The 22,029-nt window shown below is 37.9% G+C and overlaps 1 protein-coding gene and 1 non-coding gene across 21 annotated transcripts in view; one reads left to right on the top strand and one right to left on the bottom strand.

Annotated features, from left to right (window-relative positions):
• The window catches only part of MYOCD (myocardin), a 510,995-nt gene that overhangs the window by 404,960 nt on the left and 84,006 nt on the right, over positions 1 to 22,029 (bottom strand). The window lies entirely within an intron of this gene.
• TRNAG-CCC (transfer RNA glycine (anticodon CCC)) lies at positions 4,999 to 5,069 on the top strand. Its single transcript has one exon. It is a non-coding gene; the product is annotated as a tRNA-Gly (tRNA).

Below are 22,029 nucleotides of genomic sequence, written 5' to 3'. Positions count from 1 at the left end.
GGATCTATCCATCTTCATCTACATAGGAGACACAGTGGACGGTAGAAAAGCCTACAGAAACAGGGTGGGAAAGAGAAATGCCCTGGCCTCTCCTTTCCACTTCCACCCTCCATTCTCCCATCCAAGGCCCTCATTCAGCAATGCTGGCCAGAAGCCAGCTGACCTGGGAGCCTGGAAAGCATTGGCCACAGGATTGGCCCCTGTAACCAAGAATTGAAGAATGGATCTGAGAGTAAACAGAGAGCCTTAGCAATAAACATATGTGATGGCTATGAGTTCAAATAATTTTCCTTTGTGTCAGAACATATGGTATCATGCATTCCAGTTTGGGTGGGCAGTTCAGAAAATATGCTTACTATAGTTCTATCCCTCGTGGAACCATGTCCTCACCACCAGTCATGAAGATGCTTAGTTGTGCTCAGGATGATAACTTGAGAATGTGTAGCTACTAGAAAGATAAATCCTCCCTTCTGTGGCCCTTCATTTCTAATCAAACACAAAGAAGTCCTTCTGCTTCTATTCTCAAGTAGTTCATACCTGATAAAAGAGATATACAAGTAACATGATAGCTAGGATAAGATTTGGTGAGTGTTTTATGGGAGCCATGCATGGAGTATTACGAAAGTATAGAGGAGGTGCCCCTAACCCAGCTTGGGGATCAGAAAAATATTAAGGAAGGCTTCCTGGGAGAGAAGAGCCTGATCTGAGTTTGAGAGGATAAAGAGGGGTTGACCAGATGTTCTGTTCTCTTAACTTTTTCTCCATGGAGGCCTTCTACATGCCAGTGGGGAAGTAGACCCTAAATGGCTATGGTGGGAACTGACTGATTAAATCAGCCCTCTGCTACTGATGCCAGCTCTCAAGGAGGGTGTGAAAAGTTCCCTGAGGAATGATGAGACAAAAACAGCACTGGGGATCAAGCAAGTGTATGCAGACAGAAGAGAAGTCAGATGGATTTTCCTTCCTCAGGCCTGTTTCTTTCAAGTTATTTCACTTTCAGACACTGAGCAGGGGTAAGAATTTTTATACAAGTCCCGGTAATGGGTCCTCAGGTCTGTCAACTTGTCTCTCAAAGCTTAAAGGCTTCACTCTTTGTGATGGTGAATATCATGTGTCAACTTGACAAGGCTGTGGTGTTCAACTGTTTGGTCAAGCAAGCACTGGCCTGACTATAAGTGAGGGTATTTTTTAGATGGATTTGCATCTATAGTCAGTTGCTTGCATCTACAGCTGATTGCATCTACTACAATCAACAGAGGAGATTGTCCTCAGCAACATGGGAGTCTCCTCATCTGGACAGACAGAGTTCTTAAAACCACAACTGTGAGGATTTCAACTTTTTAAAAGTTTCCAGCTTGCAGTCTGCACTACAGATACTGGACTTCCCAGTCCACACAATTGCATAAGCAAATGAGACAATTACTCATAACAAATCTTATAGATATAAAGATAAATTCATTTAAGATATATAAATCCTGTTTCTGTCTCTCTGGAAAATCCTGACTAATATACTCCTAACAAGAGAAATGCAAACTAAAATCACATGGATACTGTGATAGTCAGGTTCATGTGTCAATTTGGCCAGGTGCTGGTGCCCGGTTGTCTGGTCAGATAAGCACCAGTCCATTGCTGTGAGGACATTTCATAGACTTAAATCATGACCACATTGGCTGCATCCACAGCTAACTGCAAATGCAATGAGTGTCTTCTATAATGAGTGATGCTTAATCTAATCACTGGAAGACTTTTAAGGAGGGTTCAGAAGAGACAATCACTCTTTCTGCTTCAGCCAGCCAGTCTCTCCTGACAGTTTGTTGAGGACCTTCATTGGAGCTGCCAGTTTACAACCTGCCCTACAGATCTTGACTCTTTTATCCCCACAGTTGCATGAGACACTTTTATAAATTTTATATTTACAGATATCTCCTACCGATTCTGTCTCTCTAGAGAGCCCTGACTAATACAGATACCATATTCATACCATAACAAACTATGTTAGGAAGGGTGCAGGGAAAGAGGTATGCTTTTGCATATGAGAGACTAAATTTGCCAAAGCCCTCTGGAGAACCATTTGACCATAGGCCTCAGGGTTACAGATAGTCACCACAGAAAACAGCAGACATATTTGCTCACGTGTGAAATGAAGCAAATAAATGATAATTGCCATGGCATTATCTTATTGGAAATTACCTCAGAGTGCATCAATATCTGAAATAAATCAAGGTAAATACATAAAATGGAACACTATACAATCATAAAATAGAAAAAGGAAGCTCTTTTTTGTATTAATATGGAATGATCTTCAAAATGATTGGAAAAAATGTCAAAAATAAACTCATACATTTACAGCAAACTGAATTAAACAAGAATCCAAGTCCACTCAATGGGGCAAGAATAATCTCTTCAAAAACTGATGTTGGAATACTGTCTGTCTATAAGTAAAGCAATGAATATTAAATCCTACCTACCTCACACCATATACAAAAATAAACTCAAAAGATGTCAAGAAACTAAGATCTAAAACCATAAAACTCTTAAGAGGAAACAGAGAAAAATCTTCAAGATCTTGGATTTGGCAATACTTTCTTATATATCACATAAAAAGCACAAGCAACCAAAGGAAAAAAATAGATTTAAAAAATTGGACTTAATCAAAATTTAAAATGTCTATTCATCAAAGGACATTATCAAGAAAGCAAAAAGACAACCTATGGAATGGGAAAAAATACTTCAAAATCATGTATCTGATAAGAGCTTAATATCCAGAATATATTAAGAACTTCTACAACCCAACAACAAAAAGTCAAACAACCTGTTCTAGTTTGCTAGCTGCTGGAATGCAACACACCATAGATGGACTGGCTTTTAATAAAAGGGGATTTATTTAGTTAAAAGTGTATCGTTCTTCAGAGGAAAGGCAGCTAACTTTCAACTGAGGTTCTTTCTTACATGGGAAAGCACAGGGCAATCTCTGCTGGCCTTCTTTCTAGGCCTCTGGGTTCCAACAACTTTCTCCAGGGTGATTTCTTTCTGTATCTCCAAAGGCCTGAGCTGAGCTGCAAGTGCTGAGATGAGGTATGCTGAGCTGCTTGGGCTGTGCTATGTTGAGCTCTCTCATTTAAGCACCAGCCAATTAAATAAAACATCATTCATTGCAGCAGGCATGCCTCCTAGCCAACTGCAGATATAATCAGTGACACTTGAGGTTCACATGACATTGGCTCATGTCCACAGCAACAGAACTAGGCACCTTCACCTGGCCAAGTTGACACCTGAACCTAACTACCACACAACCCAATTAAAAAGTGAGCAAAGAACTTGAATAGACACTTCTCCAAAAAAGACAAACAAATGGTATAAAAAGGTGCTCAACATCATTGGTCATCAGGGAAATGGAAATCAAACCACAGTGAGGTACCTCTTCACACCCATTAGGATGGCTACTGTTAAAAAAACCAAAAGTGAAAAGTATTGGTGAGGATGCAGAGAAATAGGAATGTTCATACCTTGTTGTAGGAAGGTAACATGATCCAGAAAACACTTTGGTAGTTCTTCAGATATTGTTTTTTAATCTTTTTAAAATTGTCCTATATATATTATACATATTATATATATTATATATATATATATTATACACAGCAAAGAAAGAAAAAAGCAATAATTTTCAAATCATACTTCAGCAAGTAGTTACAGAACAGATCCCAGAGTTTGTCGTGGACTACGATTCCATCATCTCAAATTTTTCCTTCCAGCTGCTCCAAAGCACTGGAGGGTAGAAGGAATAGCCACATAGTGATTCAGCTGTCATACTTGTTTGCCAAATCCCATTTTTTTCTGCTATACCTTCTCCATCTCCCTTATTCCCTCCCCCAATCCACAGAGATCTCTGTGGAATGCCTGTTCTGACCTCCCCATGTCAAGAAAGGGTGCCCACACCAAAGGACAGGGTATGTAATTAATTGATAATCTTGGAGAGGCTGGTCCCACTGGGCCTTGGGACCTATCAGACCCAGGAACCCTCTGGGAATTATATGTTCCAGGAAGGCAAACCTAGGGCATGAAACCTTTATAGAGCCTCAGTTTGAGCCCTAGATGTTGTTAAGAGTCAACAGGAATGACGGTGATTGGGGTTTAGAAACCATGGCTATTAGCATCATTCAACTGAAGCCTGCACAAGAGCAGCATCAAGAGCAGCTCCTGACACAACTCGATCTCTCCTGGCCACTGATGCCTCATTTTATTACACTTCTTATTCCCCTTTTGGACAGGAAGGTGTTGCTGATTCCATGGTGCTAGAGCAGACTCATCCCTGAGGGTCACGTGCCATATTGTCAAGGAGATTTTTACCCCTGAATGGCTTATAATACATAGAGGGGAGGGCAACAATTCTCTCTGCAGAATGGAGTCCAGAGAGATAGAGGCCACATCTGAGCAACTAAGAGGTTTCCTGGAAGCAAATCCTAGGCCTTGTTATGAGTAGTCTCAGCTTCTCCCCAACTGAAACAAGTCTCACAAGAGCAAGTCTCAAAATCCAGGGCTTGGCCTATTTTCCTGGGAGTCCCCAATGTTAGGAGCATACCTGGGGTTTCCCAGATGGGAGAGTTCAATAGCTCTGTATATTTCCCCCTCAGATTCTCAAGGGAATCTACCAAATACTTTTTAATTGCCAGCCCAGTAGAGTGTAAGATATATCCTCGCACTATATCAAGCCATAGAGATTATAAGGTCTCATTCAGCTTCTGGACTCCAGGAGTCTGGACTGTCTAAATGAGCTATCCAGACAGGCTGATTCAGTCTATGTGTTACAGAAAATTTAGGTTCTAGGCATAATAATCCTCTCTGCCTTTGATCTCATACAGCAGCTAAAGGTCTAGAGTACATACACTATCATCTTTACCCTGTGTTTTCATTTACTAAAGCTGCTGGAATACAACTCACCAGACATGGATCAGCTTATAATAAGGGGATTATTAAGTTAAAAATATATAGTCCTAGGGTGCATGGGTAGTTCAGTGGTAGAATGCTTGCCTCCCATGCAGGCGACCTGGGTTCAATTCCCGAACTATGCACCCCCCCCAAAAAATTATAGTCTTTCAGAAAAACAGCGGCTAGCTTTCATCTGAGGTACTCTATCACAGCCTTCTCTCCTGGCTTCTGGGTTCCAATGGCCTTCTCTGGGGAAATTCCCTTCTGCATCTCCAAGCATCTGGGCTGAACTGTGCTGAGATGAGGTATGCTAAGCAGTTTGGGCTGTGCTGGGTTGAACTCCCTTCTGACCTCTTTCTTTTAAGCCTCCAGCTAACTAAATTAAACATCACTCATTATGGAAGGCATTCCCCTTAGCCAACTGCAAATGTCATCACCCATTTATGAATTTCACATACTGATGATTTAAGTCCACAGAAACAGAACAATGGGGTATCATCACCCAGCCAAGTTGACATCTGAACCTAACTACCACATCCTTGTATTCTAATTTACCTTAGACCCAGCCAGATTGGGTTCATTTTTATCTCTCATTAAGGCCTGATCTCTTTTTTGGTTACTTTAGCTGTAATTATATATAGCGATGCTAACGATCAGGTCTTCAGCACTCCATTTCTGGGACTCATGTGTCACAGAGCTGCTCAAAGTTCCAGGGAAATACTAGTTGATACACATATAGCTCAGCATTTTAAAATCCAGAAAAACATCCACAACTTCAGACCAAATGTGGCTGCTATAAGGGCCCACAATCCAGACGCTCATTTTTTTCAAAGTATTTTCTGAGAGAGACCCTAGCATATTTGTTTTGTTTCTGGCCCATTCCACACAGCCCACTGGCCCCAAGGTTCATTCAGTTCATAGCATACCCCTCCACGTCCCTCCTTTATGTAGCCACACCAAATTCCATTATATAAATGTATCACTATTCACCATTGTACTTCTCAGTCATTGTATCCTTCAGCTCCCTCCATCTACTAGGCATCATGGATAATGTCCAAAACAAACAAACCATGTCTTATAGTATCTTCGTTTGGTTGTACAACCAACAGCGCTTTCAATTTTGGACAATTTTCATTGGTCCATAATGACAAAGAACCAACAAACATAAGTCACCAACTATCCAATCAAAACTACCCCTTATTACTTGTCCTTCTCTCCCCTCCCCCACACTTAGTTTCCCTGGTAGTCCTGTGGTACTGTTGATGTTTTCCTTAACTATTAGCCATAGCATGCATTTTTAGTTTTCCCCCTATATCTCTACTACTGACTCTTTGTCCACTATTGAACCATTGAAATAGTTCATGTGAGAACTTATTTATAATCATAAATTTAATCACTGGGATACATGGCATGATACATTCCCTTTCAATCATATTCACCTTCAATATTGCAATGTTACTTTTAAACCCACTAATGGTCATCACTTCCACCCATTACCTTGCATTTAGATTCAATCTCTTTGGGTAGCCTATCTTCCATCTGTAGCTTTTGTGTTAAGTATGATGCTGGTGATGGATTTTTCATATATGCCCTTTATGATATTGAGAAAGTTTCCTTTGATTCCAAACTTTTGAAGTGTTTTTATCAGGAAAGGATGCTAGATTTTGTCAAATGCTTTTTCAGCATAAATCAATGTGATCATGTGTTTTTTTCCCTTTCCATTTGTTGATATGCTATATTGCACTGATCAATTTTCTTATGTTGAATCACCCTTGCATTTCTGGTATAAATCCTGCTTGGTCATGATGTATAATTCTTTTAATGTGTAGTTGGATTCGACTTGTTAGTAGTTTGTTAAGAATTTTTGCATCTATGTGCATTAGGGAGATTGGCCTATAGTTTTCCTTTTGTGCAGTGTCTTTATCCAATTTTTGGTATTAGAATGATGTTAGCTTCATAAAATACTACTTAGGTAGTATTCCTTTTACCTCAAATTTTTGGAGGAGTTTGAGCAGGATTGGTGTTAGTTCCTTTTGGAATGTGTAATAAAATTCACCTGTGAAGCCATCTGATCCTGGGCTTTTCTTTGTGGGTTTTTTTTTTTTTTTGGAAGTTAATAGTGGAGACTTTAATCAGTTACTGTGACAGGATAAGCAATAGGGCAAACCAAAGAAAAATAGTGGCTCATCTCTGTTTCCTTTTCCTATGGAAGGGGGTCGCAGGTGGAGGATGAATGATTCAGATGAATTAGCACAGACTGAGAATCATCTCACTGTGGAGGAAGCACCAAACAAAAGCACCTACAGTTTTTTGGACCCAGGGACTAAGAACATAAAATTTGCTGAGTACTGAGTCAGGCTGATGAAACTGCCATCAGTGACTCCTCCTCCTCTCCCCAATAAGGAGTTCTCATTAGGGGTACATGAGAAAGACCTTGCTTTGGGCCCCTGACAAGAAAGCCTTTGAATGGTTGTTTGTGCACTTGGATGCAGATATGCCAAAGAGCAAGACCAAGCAGGGGCTGAGGGTGGGTCCTTGACTGTGTGTAATATTTTTTTAATAAACCAAAGCACAACTGTTACACAGCTATAGCTAAAACTGTGAAAGTAGTTAATGAGTGACCACTGACTGGTTTGGTAGAGAAAACTGGTGTGAGAACTTAAAAGATTTAAAAGATTTTTAGGTCCTTCCCTGGTTTTCTCACCACATGATACCACACAAGTCATCTAAATTTTTCTGTGGTGTTTTATTTCCTCATTATCTATCATACTGGGATTATTATGGTGTCTATTCTGCCTTCCTGGTTGAGAGAATTTAATGAGATAAGGATGGTTAGCATCATCTTCAGAAGCCCAATACACATGCTGGGGACTGGTGTGGGTGGAGTGAAGGTAGGTGGAGGGTGGCAGTAGCAAGAAAATGGTTCTTTCAATTCCATGTCAAATGAACACATGGATGCATCTTTCAGCAGATCTGCCCCATCCCTGTCTTCCAGATAAAAGAAAGTTATACCTAGTAGAATTTTTCATAAGAACAATGCAGAACCATATGGTTTCCTTTATAAATTAATAAAGTGAAATACTGAGAAATTAAACAATTTCCTCCAGGAAATGAATGGGAGATAAAGTTAGGATGAAAAATTCAGTACCACACTGTATTAGACAAGACAAGTCTAAAAATGGTGAACCATGTGATCCCTCCCCTAAAGAAAGTTATAACTCAGTGAAAAAATTAAATATATTTTAAAACTATAAGAAAAATATGATAAGCAATATAATAAAGGAGAAACTAAGTGCTGTAGGAAGTTTTAAGAAGATATTGCTTCTGGGTGAAGAAAGTAGCCTTACAACTATATATCATGAAGGATGAGAAGGTCTTAAATGTAAAGAGATGGAAAGAAAAGCATTTCTGCTAAAGGGAGCTCTGTGAGCAAACATACAGAGACAAATAATTTCTGAGAATTATGACAAAAAAAAAGAGAGTGTTTAGTCCCACAGTAGTACATCATTCTGAAGTTATAAAGATTGGTTGGATCCAAATTGTAAAAGACTTTGTTCTCCTTCTGGGACTCTCATAGTGCATATACTGGTGCATTTGATGGTATCCCACAGGTCTCTTACACTCAGTTCACTTTTTAAAATTGTTTTTACTTTCTGTGGCTCAGCCCAAATCATTTCAATTGTCTTGTCTTCAAGATCACTGATTTTCTTCTTCCAGATCCAATCTGCTGTAGAAACCCTCTAGGGAATTTTTCATTTCATTTACTGTGGTTTTCAACTCCAGTATTTGTTTGGTTCCTACTGAGAATCTCACAGAGATTCTCATATTTTTCATTCATTCTTTTCCTCATTTCCTTCAGTTATTTTCCTGTGTTTTCCTTTATCTCCTTGGGCATGTTAAGGATGATTTTATTTATTATTTATTTATTTATTTATCATCACAATTGACTTTTTTTTCTCTTTTGTGAAAAGAACATATAGAGAAAAAAGCAATACATTTCAAAGCACAGCACCACAATTAGCTGTAGAATATATTTCAGAGTTATACATGAGTTACAATCCCACAATTTTAGGTTTTTACTTCTAGCTGCTCTAAGATACTGGAGACTAAAAGATATCAATTTAATGATTCAGCAATCATATTCATTTGTTAAATCCTATCTTCTCTATATAACTCCACCATCATCTTTGATCTTTCTATCCCTCTCTTTAGGGGTGTTTGGGCTATGGCCATTCTAACTTTTTCATGTTGGAAGGGGCTATCACTAATATGGGGTAGGGAGATACAACTATCTGATGCTCTGGAGAAGCTGGGCTCTCTAGGTTTCAGGGCTTATCGGGTTCAGGGACACATCTGGAAGTTGTAGGTTTCTGGAAAGTTACACTAGTATATGGAACCCTTGTGGAATCTTATATATTGCCCTAGGTGTTCTTTCAGATTGGCTGGAATGGTCCTGGCTGGGGTTTAGCAGGTTATGATAGGTAGCAATGTCTAACTTATTCTTGTGTAAGAGCAACCTCCAGAGTAGCCTCTTGACACTATTTGAACTCTCTCAGTCACTGATACTCTATTAATTACACTTCTTTTCCTCCTTTTGGTCAGAATGGAATTGCTGATTTCCACAGTGTCAGGGCCGGATTCATCCATGAATCCATGAGTGTCAGTTCAGAGATTTAGTCCAGTGTATCAGTGCTTAAGTTTGGACACAGCTAGTGTTAAGAAAGAGATTTCCTTGAGTGACAAGACCTAACAAAAAACAACACACCAAAGCAAAAAGCACCTTTCAGTCTTTGCCAATTGGCTCTACTTTGGCTGGTGGTTTCCTTCAGAGTTTAGCCCTCCTATTGAGATCCACCCAAGTCAGATGCAAAGAGCAGAGTCTTCTCTGTTTTACCTTAGCCTGCATGGAACTATTCAGCTTGCTTCTTTTCCTGGGTTTATGCTTGCTAGTGGCCTTAGGAATTCCTCATTTACAGTTTACAGAAGTTTGAATGCCCCCTCTGCTTCCTTTGAAAGAGACTTTCACCACCACCCCAGGGTGCTCTATTGTATGACTTAATGCAGGCAGTCCTTTGCCCCAGGCCACTCAACTTAATTGTTTCTTATAATGCTTTATCTGTTGGTAAACTGCTTTTCTGCCTTCACAGTAAATTCTGGAGCCTGAGACAAGTCTTCTGATTTAGTCTTTCTAAACCAGTTCAGCCTATTATGGATAGATTGCAAATGACACACACCACAATGAAAGTGCAGGCACAGCCACTGGTGAGGAGAATAAGAAAGGAAAAGCAAGAGTACTAAGACCTCTGCCCACCACCTTTCAGGCTACTTTTTCTTGATTCAGCATTTACCCAGTTATTGCAACCTTTAACTGTTTTCCAGAGTTTTGAGGAAGACATCTCAGAAAGTTTTTGCTAGTTGCTCAAAGGTTCTATAGTAGGAAGCACCCTGAAGTGTCTTACACAGCCATCTTGGTCAACCAGAAGTTCCAAGACTGTAAAAGACTTTAAAGGGCTACAAAGATACTGATCAAACTAAAAGTGTTTCTAAGAGTAATATCATGATCAAAGATTTGTTTCATGAATGGTAATGATATATATGGTAAGTGATGAAGTCCAAGTGTGAGTGATAACACCAATGTCAATTCAAGGTGAATGTTTAGGAGGTAATGGTGATGGTGATGACTATGATGAAGGCAATGACAATCAGCAGCAGAAGGAAGAGAAAAGGAGAAATTCAATAACTTAGGGTCTTTCATTTTCAAAGTGTATCTTCACAACTTTTGGAGTAGATACTCTAACATCTGTGTTTTGGGGAGAAAAAGCAACTATGCTATTTAAAAGGATAGTCTTTCAAGTTCACATAACCAAAAATAATCCATAGAACCATACAGCACAAAGAGCAAAAAGAGTGAATCCTAATGTAAACTATGCACTATAGTTAATAATATAAGTGTAATAATATTGTCTCATCAATTGTAACGAAGTTACCACACTAAGAAAAATATTAATAATAGGAAAACTGTTGGCATTCTGGGGAAGGGGTCTAATGGGAAATCTGTAAAAAATACTTACACAACCAGTACCATAGAAAAAAATGTAGAAAACAGGCTCCACTGACAATAACTTAATGCTTATGTCTAATATGTCATCTCCCTTTCCAAAATCAAGCTGAAACATGGTCAAAGAAGTTGTAGTTTTATGTTGTTTCTCCCAGAGAAAACATATTTGTATTCCCAGATTTGCCATGCACAATATCAAAACCATAAGGCCAAATTTCTTCAGAACAATTTTCATTGTTCAAATCCCCTTCTCCTTCACTAATGTGGTGATGAAATTTGCATGATAGCAATTGGTTCTATTCAAGTGCAGCAGCCACTACCCAGCAACCTCTTTTAGGGAGCCTGGTTTTGATTATTTGGGAACAAAAATAATCTCAGCTTGAAGAGAGATCCCAATCACAACTTTCTAAATAACAGAAACCAAAATACCCAATACCGTAAATAGATGGACTCAACCCCTTTTCCTTCTGCAGGAGACGATTGATGAATGCCCCAGTGGGTTCTGGTGCCAAGAACGTGTTATGCTTCCCAGATGCACAGATTGACACACTAAGCAAACTATTTATGAAATGTCTCTGGAAGAGTCAAGGAAAATTACACCTCCTCCCAAACTTAACTGGAACAATTCTACTTACAGTGACAGGGATAGCAAACCAAGCTGCTGTGGTGTGGGATTGGTGCAACGGACCTGCCATCTGCTATATCATTTGTGATTTCTCTCCCTAACATGTCAAGTTTTCCTTTTATCCTAATGTACCTTAAATAGGTGGCTAAGCTATTATAGATAAATAAGATACAAGATTCCCTCTGGCCTCTCAAGGAACTATTATTCTGTGCTGGACCCAAAAGGACTCCGCCAGACTCTCAACACACACAAACATACACACACACACATAAACACACACAACTTCAGTGATAGACATTCAATAGCTCATGGATGTTGTGATTTCATATGACTTAATCAAATGTTGTTTTAAAAGAGATTTATTGATTACATATATACCTAGCCACTATCTATCTCCACAGGCTGACTCTTTGAACCTTTTTTTTATCTCATGGCTGCCCTTGAATGTATATGAAGGTAAGATTTTGTCTTTGGAACGCCTCCTCTAAGGAGAGCTTTGCCTGAGTGCTCTTTCAAGGAGGACTCGGGGTACTCCAGGATCATCTTAATCCCCACCCCCACCCACCACCACCACCACCAGCCACTACAGGGAAACCAAGATATCAGGTAAATCTGAGCCAATTGTGGTATCTGGTGTCAAGCAAGGTTATTTCCCCAGGGGAGCTTCTGTCACTGCTGCCTTCTTTCCATCACTTATACTTAACTTCTAAGAGAAGGAAGGAGTTTTGAACATTCTATTTGGCTGGTTGCTTAATTTCTATAAAAACTTTCCAGCCACATATTTAATGTCAGTACAAAAAACAATGCACCAAACAAGAAACATTTCTTAACATAACAACAGTGAAAATGAATATAAAGTGTGGAAAGAAAAGAGAAATGTATCATCTCAGCTGGAGTGACTTAATCAACTCTTCTTCACAGGCACTCTCCCAGCATCCCAATCCTGTCGTTGGGATGAAAGTGAATTTTCTTTGAATTCATGAAAAAATTAAGGATGGACAAAGGTCAGAGATGTTTGGGAAATGCCACATTCTTGCACCTATCCCTACCTACCTTGGAGAATCATAATGCAAACTTCTCTGAGAAGTAACCCAATACGCACACTTGGTGTTTAATTTTGTGTTGATCCAGGAAGTCTTCCTTTCCCTTTTGCCCCACAGTTCCTCACAGTGCTCACCCTTGCCATTTAACATACAAATCATGTCAGGAAGTAGTGTCTGGGGAACGCTTTGGGAAATAATGATCTAGTAACTCTAAACTAAATACACAGTACTCATTATTATTTAGGAAACTGAAATCCTTATCCTCATTCTGCATGAAAATGCAGGTTCCCTACAGAACGGTAACCATAACCTAAATTTACCTCTGAACTTCCCCTACAAACATGGTTATCTTTAAATTCTAAACAAGTCAACCAACCATTACAATTCCACACAATGAGAGCCCATTTTTATGGAGGGGGGCATGTGTCCAACACATTGTCACGAAGAAATTCAAACTCCAGGAGGATCTGCGTTTATCTGTAACATCAAATAGCATAACAGAGTCCAAGGCTAAGTTTCAGAAACAGAATCTGTCTCCTTACGTTTCTACATAAATCTATGACAACATTTTCCCATCAACCTGTTATTTCCCCCCAGTGGAGTATTCTGAAAACAGACACTTGCCTTTATTAATAGAAGCTGCAAGGCATGTCTGTAAAATACAATTTAAAACTAAAGAGAAATTTGGTAAATGTAAATAAGTCTTCCAGTAGAATAGAGGACTGAAAGACACGTAAACTAAAGACTCAAGTTTGGGGGCATTTTCCCACAAGAATTCTTGCTTTAAAAATTATTTCTGTGACTGTCCCCACCCCAAAAAAGGTGAATACATTATTTAAGAAAGGTGAATAAATGGCCTCATATTTAATCTCCAGGGTATCTAACGTACAAAAAAGAAATGGTATTAATAGCACTTGCCCTCTGGTTCCAGGAGCCTATGTAGTCCACAGAAAAGTTTTGATAACTCAAGAACAAAAACTTTTAGAAAGAGTTCTACTTTTGGTTATCACAAGCTAGCTTGTATCTCCCTCTGAAAACAACTAAAACAACTAGGCTAAAAAAAAAATTATGCATTCTGTTTACAGAAATCGGGAAGCTAACAAGGTAGCCAAGAAATGAGGAGCCAAAAACTGCAGAGAGAAAAGTGACTCAAATATCTTGCTATTCTATAAGCATCACTGGCTGAGAGGCCAAGAGTCCAATGTTGAAGAAAATGAGCTAAGATTATATCAATTTTCATATGGTGGCTTGGAGTTATCTCCACCAGAAAAAATGTATTGTTAATTATAATCCGTTCATATTGGTGTGAATCCATTGTAGGCAGGACATTTTGATGAGGTTACTTCAGTAAGGTGTGGTCCAACTGGGTCAGGATGGGTCTTAAGGCAATTACTGGGAGTCTCAGAGAGAAGGTCACAAAAAGAGAAAGCCACAGGAAGCAGAGAGAAGTTGAAAGCCAACAGAACCAAGAAGCTAGAAGTCAATGGAACCCAGAAGATAAAGGAGAAGACATAACCATTTGTACTACCATGTGACAGAAAAGTCAAGGAACCCCAAAGATTGCCAGCCAGCTAGACAGTACCAAACAACCAATATCAATAATACCAACCAATACCAACCCTAGAAAGAAGCAAGCCTTCTAGTCTCTGAAATCATGAGCCAATAAATTCTCATTATTAAGCCAACCCATTGTAATGTATTTGTTTTAGCTGCTAGGAATCTAAAATATCAAGCAACCAGTCCAAATATACTAGGAATATATAGACATAGAATCAAAAACTAAGAGAGGAAAAAAGGATATTAGAAACAGGTTCACAGATGATACAGATACTGGAGTTATCAGTTATTGTTTCTAAAATAACTAACATTAATAAGTTCAGTAAAACATATGAAAATGCAGAATTTTGGCAGAAAACTGTATTCTCTAAAAAAGAATATATAAAATCTAGAACTGAAAAAGTCATAACCTGAAATTAATAAATCAACAAATGAGTTTAACAGTAGGCTAATCACAGCTGAAGCTTTTGTTTCAGACTGAAACATGGTAAGAAAAGACAATAGAAAATACAGAAAAGAATATTAGAGACATAGGAGTCATGGCAAAGTCGTGTAATGCATGTGTAATTGAAATCCCAGAAGGAATGAGGGAGAAAATAAAGCTAAAAATTAATTGAAGAGAGGGGGCCACAGTGGCTCAGCAGGCAGAGTTCTTGCCTGGCATGCCAGAGACCCGCATTCTATTCCTGGTGCCTGCCCATGCAAAAAAATAATAATAATTGAAGAATATTTTCTAAAACTGAGTAAAGGTATTAAGCCACAGATTCAAGAAACACTATAAAATCCGAACAAAATTAAAACAAAGAAAATCACACCTTGGCATATCATGGCAGAACTGCTCAAAACTAACTGCAGAGGGAAAAGATAACCTTACCATCAAGGAAGCAATAAAACTTACAGATGACTTGTCAATAGAAAAGATGGAACTCGGAAGACCATGGAATGGCATCTTTCAAAATACTGAAAGAAAATAATTGACAACCTAAATTATGTACCTTGTAAAATTTCTAGGAAAAAAGCAAAGGTGAGAATAATCTGTCACCTACAGAACTTCTTTAAAAGCAACAGTAAAGGAAGTTTTTCAGAATAAAAGGAAAATGATCATGGAAAGTAAAGAAATGCAGGAAGAAATGAAAACCCACAGAAAGAGTATGTATGTAGATAAATCTAAATGAATATCTGCCATTCAATACAATAATGATAACGCCTGGTGGGTTGTAAGATATGTGCAAATTAAAACACATGAGGAATTTCTTAGGGAAGCAATAAAAGTACCAACTTCTTTAGAGACTTATAACTCAAGGAAGCATGATTTTATCCCTAGGATTAACCGTTAGAGGAAGAGTAAAAGAATATATAATTAACAATTAATAAAGAGGAAATGGAATAATAAAAATATTGATTCAACCCAAAATGAAAGAAAATAAAGGAAAAATAGACAAATCCACAATCAAATTGGAAGGTTCAAATACACTATTTTTAGTGACTGATAAAACAAGCAGACAAAAAATCAGTTAAAATATAGAAAATCTAAACAAACTTGACCTGAACATATATAAAATTCTTAACAAATGCAGCATGAATACACATTATTTCAAATGTGCATGGAATATTTATAAAGTTAACCCATAAACTATGTGATAACCCATAAAGTAAGTTTCAATAAATTTCAAAAGTGTGAGAATATATTCTCTGAGTCCATTGGAATTATATTATAAATCAATATAAAAGATAATGAGAATATCCTCAAATGCTTGGAAATTAAGAAATAACACTCTTCTCAATAACATTCTTCTCAAAGAAGAAAAAAGTGGAAAATAGAAAATATTTTAATAGAATTATTAAATTATCATTTGAAAAATCAATCGATAGAATTCACAATGGAAATTGATAGTAATTCTAATGCAAAAGACCAAGACAATCCTGAAAAAGAACAGAACTGGAGGATTTACACTACCAGAGGTCAGTGTGTGTTATAAAACTAAGATAATTAAAACAGCACGGTGAGTCTCAGCTCAATTTCCATAAAAACTTGCTGGAATATTGAATGGGACTGTATTGAAGCCATAGCTCAATTTGGGGAGAATGAACATATTCAATATATAATATTTGAGGCTACATGGTATTTTCCTCTCTTATTTAGATCTTTTTTAATTTCTCTCAGTAATGTTTTATAATTTTCTGGGTAGGAGGCTTTTATATCTTCTATTGCATTATTCCTGCATATTTGATTTTTTTGGTATTGTTGTGTTACCATTTTTATTATTTCATTCTCTCATTGTTGCAAATGAATAGAAATCCAAGGCATTTTTGTAAATTGAATTTGGATTCAACAACCTTGCTAAGCTCACTTACTGATTCTAATAAATATCTTTAGGTTCTATACATATAACTATGCCATCTGTGAATAATGATTGCTTTTCTTCCATTTTAATCTCTTTAAGATTTTTAATCTTCAATTTATTTTCTTTTGCTTTACTGTGCTGGGTAGGTCCTTAGTACAGTGTTGACTAGAAATGGTAAGAGTGGACATCCTTGTTTTATTCCTGATACAAGGGGGAGAGAATTCAATATTTTACTATTAAGTATTTTGTTTAATGTAGACTCAGCATCACAGGGCTGAGAAAAACCCTAGAATGAGCTGAGAATTAACATCAAGGGATTGAGAGAACCTTCTCGACCAAAAGGGGGAAGAGTGAAATGAGACTAAGTGTCAATGGCTGAGAGATTCCAAACAGAGTCGAGAGGTTATCCTGGAGGTTATTCTTATGCATTAAGTAGATATCACCTTATTGTTCAAGATGTAGCGGAGAGGCTGGAGGGAACTGCTTGAAAATGTAGAGCTGTGTTCTAGTAGCCATGTTTCTTGATGAGGATTGAACAATGATATAGCTTTCACAATGTGACTCTGTGAATGTGAAAACCTTGTGTCTGATGCTCCTTTTAGCTACCATATCAACAAAAGAGTAGAACATATGGAATAAAAATAAATAATAGAGGGAACAAATGTTAAAATAAATTTAGTTTGAAATGCTAGTGGTAAATGAAAGCAAGGGGTAAGGGGTATGGTATGTGTAACTTTTTTTTCTCTATTATCGTTTTATTTCTTTTTCTGTTGTCTTTTTATTTTTTTCTAAATCGATGCAAATGTTCTAAGAAATGACAAATATGCAACTATGTGATGATATTAAGAATTACTGATTATATATGTAGAATGGAATGATATCTTATTGTTTTGTTTGTTGTTAAATTTTTAAATTAATAATAATAAAAAAAAAGCATGGTACCAGTGCAAGGATAACCAATAAACTACGACATGAGAGAAACACACGCAGAGTGGCAGAAAGGGAAGGAGGATAGGAGGGAGGGAAAAGGGGGGAGAGAGAGAGAGAGAGACAGAGAGACAGAGAGGTGCCTTATTTATGTTAAAGTGTCACTTCAGAGTAGTGGGAAAAGGCTGGTCTTTTCAATAAATAGCACTGTGTCTGTTGGATATCAAAAAGAAAAAATCTGAATTATTAAAATCCTATCTCACATCATGCATAAAAATGTATGCAAGATGGGTGTTCTAGTTTGCTAGCTGCCAGAATGCAACACACCAGAGATGGATTGGCTTTTAATAAAAGGGGATTTATTTTGTTAGTTCTTCAGAGGAAAGGCAGCTAACTCTCAACTGAGGTTCTTTCTTACATGGGAAGGCCCAGGGTGATCTCTGCTGGCCTTCTCTCCAGGCCTCTGGGTTCCAACAACTTTCCCCAGGGTGATTCCTTTGTGCATCTCCAAAGGCCTGGGCTGAGCTGCGAGTGCTGAGATAAGGTATGCTGAGCTGCTTGGGGCTGTGCTACATCGCACTCTCTCATTTAAGCACCAGCCAATGAAGTCAAATGTCATTCAATGCAGCAGGCACGGCTCTTAGCCTACTGCAGATGTAATCAGCAACAGATGAGGTTCACATACCATTGGTTCATGTCCACAGCAACAGAACTAGTTGCCTTCAGCTGACCAAGTTGAGAACTGACTCTACCACAATGGGTAACAGAACTAAATGGTGAAACGATAAAGCTTTTAAATTTCTTAAACTCAACACCAAATGCACTAACTCCAAAGGAAAACAATAATAATTTGAATTATATTAAAATTAACAACTTCTGTTTGTTAATAGACAACATTAAGAGTAAGAGGCACTCCAGAATAGATATTATAGAAGCAGAAAAGATATTTGCATACATAAAAGATTTTTTCACATGCACAAAATATATTTTTAAATCTATAAATCAATAAGAAAAAACATGAAACAATAGGCACAAGATTAGAACATGCCCTTTAAAAACAGAGTATCAAAATGGCCAGAGTTCTCCAAAGAAACAGAAACAACAGGACAAGTGTGTGTGTCTCTCTCTATATGATATATGATTAATATAATAGAGTATTATAATATAATAAATATAAAAGAGAGGATCAATTATAAGGAACTGGCTTAGGTGATTGAGGGGGCTGGCAAGTCTGGATACTATTCAGCATATATGAGGATAGAGATTCTGCGAGAAGAGATGTTTAAAAGTTTTTATTCCAAATCTGTAGGAGAAGTCAGGAAGGCGAGGAGGGTGTAGTTTTGAGACAAAATTCCTTCCAATGTTTGAAATCCTCAGTTCTGACTTTTAACACCTCCAACTGATTGTGTAAGTCCCACACACATTGCTGGTTGACTGTAGATGCTCATCCCATCTATGAAATACCTCCACAGTAGCAACTAAGCCAGTGTTTGACCAAACCACTTGTCACCATAACCTATCCAAGTGGATACACAAAATTAATCACAGCCAGTAAATGTAGGAAAAGGCCCTCAACTCACTAATCATCAGGGAAAACCAAGCTGAAGTCATAAAGAGTAGCTGCACACTCCCAGAGCAGCTAATTTAAAATGATTGACATTGTGGAGTAAGTAAAAAGCTTATACAATGTTAGTGTAGTTACTTAGGAAAACCATTTGCCGGAGCTTCTAAAGTTGCATGCATGCATATTATCCTCTTACCCAGAAATCCCAGTCACAGGATATATGAATACTTATGTGCGCCAAAAGACATGTACAAAAAAGATCTTAGCATGCACTATTAATAATAGCCAAAACTTAGGGGGAAAATGTCCATCTACAGTATAATGGATAAATAAATTGTGAGTTATGGCATATTCATACACTAGACAAACTGAAAATGAAAAAGAAAGAATTAGAATAATGTGTAATAAAATGAATGAATCTCATAAACATGTAAATAAAAGAAGACGACACTAAATGCGCACGCTATGATTCCATTTATATAAAATTCAAAACAGGCTAAACTAATCAATGATGATAGAAGTCAGGATAATGGTTTGGACCTTTGGGGAGAAAATAAGCATGGTGACTTAAAATGAAGCCAACATAGAGAGCAAACCAAGAGGTGGAGAAAGACTGGTCCTAATGGTATTGTTCGAACCTCTGGATCAAGCACATCTGAATTTACGTTGCTCTACCCCTGAACTTCATGTTACATGAGGCTTAAGTGTCAGATGGGTTTCTGTCATTTGCAACAGTCTTGACCAATAACACTGATTGGTAGTGTTATTGGTAGTGTTATTGGTTAGTGGCATTGGTAGCCAATGCCTATTAGAAATTGGAACCTGAAAGGATCATTGTCCCCCATTTATAAGGGAGATAGCAGAGTGAACTGACAACACTAGTACAAGGAGATAGAAATTCACCTGTGTGAAGGTCCTCTATTTCTCTAGGTTTTAGTTTCCTTTTCCATGAATGCAGGAGTATGGCTAGATATGTATCCAATCTGTTAAATGGATTGACTTCAATGTGGCTGCAATGAGTTGATTTTTTCTCCATCACTATCATCAAACCTACTCCGTCACATCTTCCTTTCTTTTGACAATAAACTCAGACAGAACCAACAGCTTCTTCTGGACACTTTGGGGTTTTAGAGGGCAGTTTCATTTTAGATATTAAAAAGCCCAGTTCAAACTAATATCAAAACTTCTATTACTCAAACATATTTGAATGTCTCTACTGCCCACTGCTCAGGACTAGTATTCCTCAGACTAGCAATAGAGAAGGGGAGTGAAAATTTAGAAATGACAGTAATAATCGTAGAATCTGAAGTTTTCAACAGCAAGTACTTTTCACAGTCCTTAGCACTGGTGCCTGTGTTGGTGTGATGTGCCCCAGAAAATATCATGTTCTTTTAATCCACTCCTGTGGGTACAGACTTACCATAGGTGGGAACTTTGGATTAGGTTATTTCACTTGAGATGACCAACCTCATTCAAGGTGGGTTTCAATCCTACTGCTGGAGTCCTTTATAAGAGGATAAAAGACAGGGTAAAATTCCCCAGAGGAGCCTTGGAGAAACTCAGAGATGCCCAGAGAAGTTCAGAGAAAAAGCCATAGATGGACAAGTCAAAAGATGAAGGCAATGAAACCTGGTAGAGAAAGACCAGCAAACACTGGCCAGATGCCTTCCCATGTGACAGAGGCATCCCAAATGCCAGCAGCCTGTCTTCAGAATCCAGGTATCATCCTCCTGATGCCTTGAGTTGGATATTTTTCATGGCCTAAGGACTGTAAGTTTGTAAGTTAATAAATCCCCAATATAAAAGGCTAACCATTTCTAGGAAATTGCATTTCATCAGCTTTGGTGAACCAAAACAGTGCCTAATTTATTCCCGCCCTCCTGCTCACTCAACCAGGCCCCCAGTCACCCCACCAGAAAAAGTAGGGCAAAGAGAGGAAATGGAACCTAGAACAAAATCACAGAGTAAGTGGTGGATCTCAATGAGTACTGGGGGGAGAGTGGCCAGGTGGCTTCTTTAGTCTCCTGGTGCTACCTTGGCCATTGAATGAAAAAATAAATATCCCAAGGCATGGATGGGGCCCTAGAGTTACAAAGTGTGAGTGTTCACATCGCTGGTGATCAGGGAAATGCGAATTAAAACCACAATGTGATAGTATTTCATACCCGCTAGAATAGCTATTATAAAAAAATAAAAACGGAAAAAAAGAAAACAAGTGTTAGTGAGGATGCAGAGAAATTGAAACCCATATACTTTGCTGGTGGGAACGTAAACTGGTTCAGCTGCTGTGAAAATCAGTCTCGTGTTTTCTAAGAAAGTTAAACATGGAATTAACATATAACTACTCAATCATGCTGCATGAAATAAGCCAGACACAAAAGACAAATATTATATGATCTCATTTATATGAAATACCCAGAATATGCAAATTTATAGAAACAAAGAGTAGATTACAAGTTAGCAGGGACTGGGAGGGAAAGGGGAATTATGACCTAATGTGCACAATTTCTGTTTGAGGCAATAAAAATTAGAGTCATGGTTGTTGGTGATGTAGAAAATATTGTGAATGTAATTTAATGCTACAGAATTGTAAACTTGCAAGTGGTTAACATGGGAAATTTTGAGTTGTATAAATGATACTACAAAAAAGTGTTTTTTTTTTTTTAAGGGTGATTATTTGAGTTCTAACCTTCCACCTTTCCATGAGGACCTGAAAAGCCATCATTAATCACCCCTCTGGGTTAATTAAAGGCCCTATGAGAGAAGGAAAGAAGATGATAAAGACTGAGATGGTAAAATCTAGGAAGGCCTAGAGTGTACAATAATAGTGACTAAATGTACAAATTAAAAAATGTTTTTGCATGAGGAAGAACAAAGGAATGTCAATATTGCACGGTATTGAAAATAGATGGTCATTCATGTTTTAAAACTTCAACTTCTGTGTGAGACTAAAGCAAGAAATGTTTACTTGGTACAAAATTTAT

This window comes from Tamandua tetradactyla, chromosome 6 (assembly GCF_023851605.1).
Source record: "Tamandua tetradactyla isolate mTamTet1 chromosome 6, mTamTet1.pri, whole genome shotgun sequence".
Classification (NCBI taxonomy): Eukaryota; Metazoa; Chordata; class Mammalia; order Pilosa; family Myrmecophagidae; genus Tamandua; species Tamandua tetradactyla.
The sequence above is the reverse complement of the archived record's forward strand: the minus strand, read 5'-3'. Positions and strand labels throughout refer to the sequence as shown.